Source organism: Dipteris shenzhenensis, chromosome 1, assembly GCF_047967505.1.
Source record: "Dipteris shenzhenensis isolate YYH24624 ecotype China chromosome 1, Dip_SZ_1.0, whole genome shotgun sequence".
In the NCBI taxonomy this organism is placed as follows: Eukaryota; Viridiplantae; Streptophyta; class Polypodiopsida; order Gleicheniales; family Dipteridaceae; genus Dipteris; species Dipteris shenzhenensis.
The window spans coordinates 31,771,442-31,775,407 of record NC_141596.1 but is presented as its reverse complement, the minus strand read 5'-3'; the positions used below and the strand labels follow the sequence as shown (position 1 = coordinate 31,775,407).

The 3,966-nt window shown below is 43.0% G+C and overlaps 1 long non-coding RNA gene across 1 annotated transcript; it reads left to right on the top strand.

Annotated features, from left to right (window-relative positions):
• The first annotated feature begins 1,160 nt into the window (after positions 1–1,160).
• Positions 1,161–3,029, top strand: LOC147905705 (uncharacterized). Its single transcript, XR_015541793.1, has 3 exons — positions 1,161–1,639; positions 1,726–2,039; positions 2,138–3,029. It is a non-coding gene; the product is annotated as an uncharacterized LOC147905705 (long non-coding RNA).
• The last annotated feature ends 937 nt before the right edge of the window (positions 3,030–3,966 follow it).

Genomic DNA, 3,966 nt, shown 5'->3' with positions numbered 1-3,966 from the left:
ATGTGGGCAGTGTACAAAGGAAGAGCACCATGCCACTCAATACCTTAGGATGTGAGGCCAGGCTTGATGCTCAACTCTGCATATAGGCCTGTATTTCCCTCCTTGCTGGCTGACTTTGGTCAATTCCCTCTTGCTGGGCGACTGGGGCCCATCCCTTGCTGCTGCTGCTGCTGTGCTATGTCGCAGCCCTGCTTGCTGCCTGCTGACTGTCTGCACATGCTGGAGCATTGCCGCTGCTATCTGCGTTTCCTTGTGGGCCTGCCAAAGTGGCCCGTTGGCTGCTATGTACTGCTGTGTCTACTGTCCTTGATACTGTTTTGACCTTGCTGTTCATGCAGGCCCATTTACTGTCCTGCATATCCACGATGAGATGACAGACTCATTGGCTGCCCTCTGATTGTCCTTTTCTGGTCCCCAATGTCCTGCCTAAGGTGATGAGCTAATCACGATTATACATCCTGTGAGGATGTTCGTGACAGGCAGGGGGCCTTGAACAGCTGTAAACATCAGAAGGGAATTTTTGGGGGGGGGGGGGGGGGGCGTGTGGGAACCGGGGAACGTGGTGGGGGTGCTATAGGTGTCTAGCACACCCCTAGAAGATCTGATGGAAACTGAAACTAAACCTAAAACCACTGAATGTGTAGCCCCTGAAGGGATCTTGCTAGGTATCAACGATGAGTGATCTGAGCTGTGTGTGGGCTCAATTGGGATTGGACTCAGAATCTTGGTGTTTTTGAAGCATGTTGGATATGTCCATTGGGTTCTGTGACATTGCAATGGGAGTGCCTTGTATGTGGCGAGAACTTGCTGGCAAGCTCCTGTAGGCTTGGTCTCTTTGGAGGACGGGTTCTGGATTCTATGTCTGACTGCATCTACCCAGCGTGGACTTACCTCCTTTGAAAAAGAAATCTGTGATCACATGCTGTTGGTGTCCCATGGGTCTCATGATGTGTATAGTGATCTTTTATACAAAGAGAGTAGTGTAGCGTTGGGTTCGGCGAATCAAATCCAACTCATTTCTAGAATCCCCTGGTTGAACAAGCAATGATATTGACCTCTGAATTCATTATTTCTAGAATCCCCTGGTTGAACAAGCAATGATATTGACCTCTGAAGTCAGTATTCCTAGGTCATCGCATAAGTACATTTGCATTGTCGCAAAGTGTTGGAAATATTTATATTTCCTAAGGCAGTGGCCAATGTTATGTAATAAGGGACTAGTTTGTTAGTTGCCACACATGTCTTAACTCCAGTAAGGGTCCATCCTAGGGTTTTGTCTCTATGACCACCCTAGCTTTGTACTTCATTTTGCTGCTGCAATTTCATTCTAGATTCCTTCAGCTCCATTCTCTCGCGTTCACTCGCTTTCATTTCCAACATTGGTATCAGAGCGGGTTCCTCTTGTTTCTTAACGCCTTCCCCAAACCCGTGGGCTGTTTTGTCACAAAGAACTCCAGATTCATTGAGGAAAACAGTTACAAAACAGCTCGTTTTTGTTGGCAGCTACCGTCAATAGGGTTCTACAGAGCGCCTCTTTTGGAGGGCATTTGCTGCTGTTTTCTGAGTTGGTGACTGGTTTTTGAAGGGACTTCAGTTAATTTCGACCTGTTTTGGATGAATTTCGTACAGTTGTTCCAAGGTTGGACGACTCATTTCTTGCTGGTTTCGGGCTGTTTTCTTGCTAGTCGACTGTTTTTTTCGTAATTTTGGAGTTTTTTTCAACAGAAACAGCTTCGAATTGCTGTTCCAGACATAGGTGCCTGTTTTTGGAAGCTTCTTGAACTGGGAGAATATTTTTTGACAGTTTTGGAACAGTTCTCAAGTTGGTCGACTTGTTTTTCACTGTTGCATACATTTCAAGACAGGGCTGAACCTATTTTAGGGTTTTTGGAGGCTGTCTACAGCTATGCGAGTTGTTTTTGACAGGTTATGAGCTCTCTAAATCTGCCTAGGATCTGGTCAATCTGTTTTTTGACAAGCTGCACCTTTTTGGACCATTTGACACAATGGAGCTTTTGAAGCTGTAGCAGCTGTTCCGGGTCAGTTTATCTCTGTTTTTGACCTTGTGGAACAGTTTTGATGTAATTTTCAGCTCAGTTTTGACCTCAGCCTGCTGGTCAACTTAATTGGTGTCTAGGTTTGGGCTTTTGGAGCTGTCATTTTACTATCTTGGTCCCATATCCCGGACTATTGATTGAGCCATACAAACAAAACCCACACTTTCTTCATTGCGCATCGGGTTGGCTCCCGTCTTCACCCGTCACGCATTTACTTACTTGAGAGGAATTGGGTTTTGCAATTGGCTGTTTGGTTCAAGACAGAGGTGATTTTCAGAGGGTTTATGCCTTGTTAAGCCAAGCATTGGTTGAGTTTTGAGCAGAGGATTCTAAGATTGCAGTATGTGTCCCAGCACTGGACTTTTTTGGCAGATTTGAGGTGCATCCTTGAGCCAAGTACTGGCTTTGAAAGTGGTCTCTTACTTGATTAAGGCCTTCATAACACGTGAGCTTTGCTGAGTTTTCTTGAATCTTTTTACTTTGCTCAAATGGCACATCATAATCCAAATGATCTCTTTCCTCTTTGGAGCTTTATGATTCATAATCTTTTGGTTGCCAAGGGCCTGTGGGACTACGTCACAGGTGCCTGCATAGGTGTCATGTACTCCTCCACAGCAAGGTGGGGGCTGCTCTAGCTGGGCAAGCGCAAGCACAACCACCTGCATGTGTTATTCTTGAGCAAAGGAGGTGGGATACTAAAAGCGTTGTCTTTGATTTCATTTAATGTAAAGAGGTTCATAATTCCTCATATTCGGTCTTGTTGGACTTCATGGGATATTTTGGAGAACATGTATGAAGGTCTAATGAGGCTACAGTCTCATTTTTGTGTAGGGAGCTTGATGGGTTGCACATGAATCAAGGGGACACTATGCAGGAATATGTCACTAGAACTCTTGAATGTTAATGAAGTTATTCGAGATGCACAATTTGTTTCCACTATAGTGAACTCCTTTTCAAAAGAGAGTTTGATTGAGTATGCTTGTGCTTTATAAGTTAGGAATGTAATTTTGCCTCTTTGTAGGAAGTGATACATAAGTGTAAAGGGTCCTTTTAGCTTTTTATGTTTTAAGAGAGAGAGAGAGAGAGAGAGAGAGAGAGAGATTTGAGTTTTTTGGAAGTTTTTGTTTCTTGACTCGCTTGTTTATTTTTGCTTAGTCACCTTCTTACTTTCTTCTTCCTTTCTTGTTTTCTTTCTCTTTTGCTTATTTGATGTATTTTAGTAAGCACTGGGTCTGCCCAAGAGACTCCATGGGTCTTGGGCATTGATGACGACATAAGTGTTGCTTTGCTTGCTAAGTATGTCTTCCTTTTGTTTTTCGTAAAAGTTTTTGTTTTCCTCTTTTTTCTTCTCTTTCATTTTCTGTTTTATTTTCTATGTAGATTTTGGGTCTTTAAAACAACAAAAAATATAAATTTGTATGATTGGACTTATTCTAGTCTTACAAAGGTTATTAGATTAAATAACTTTATGAATAAGTAACTTTGGCTTGAAAGCTACTTTTGTCTTTGTCGTACTAGTTTCTATCTTTGCCTCTTCGGTAGCTTCTTCCTAAAGTGGAAAATGCATGTTTATCACATTTTCTCTAGCATAAGCATGTCCAACATTATTTTCAAATGATGTTGTAACTTTCCTTTTCTCTTTCTCTTTCTTTTGGTATATTGGCTTAGCGATACATGCTATGATGAATTCGCCTTTTGGAAACCAATAGGGCGATCTCCTGGGATGTCATCTGGCTTCTGTGACATTCCCTTGTAGTAATAAGGGAGGAGTTACCTTGGGACGAGTAACGACTGTGCAAGCAAGCCCCTCTAAATACTAGTCTTGCTCCTGCTAGAGTTAGGAGATATAGCAAGGGAGAAACTTCCTTGGGATGGGCAGGGACAGTGCAAGCAAGTTGATCGTTTGACC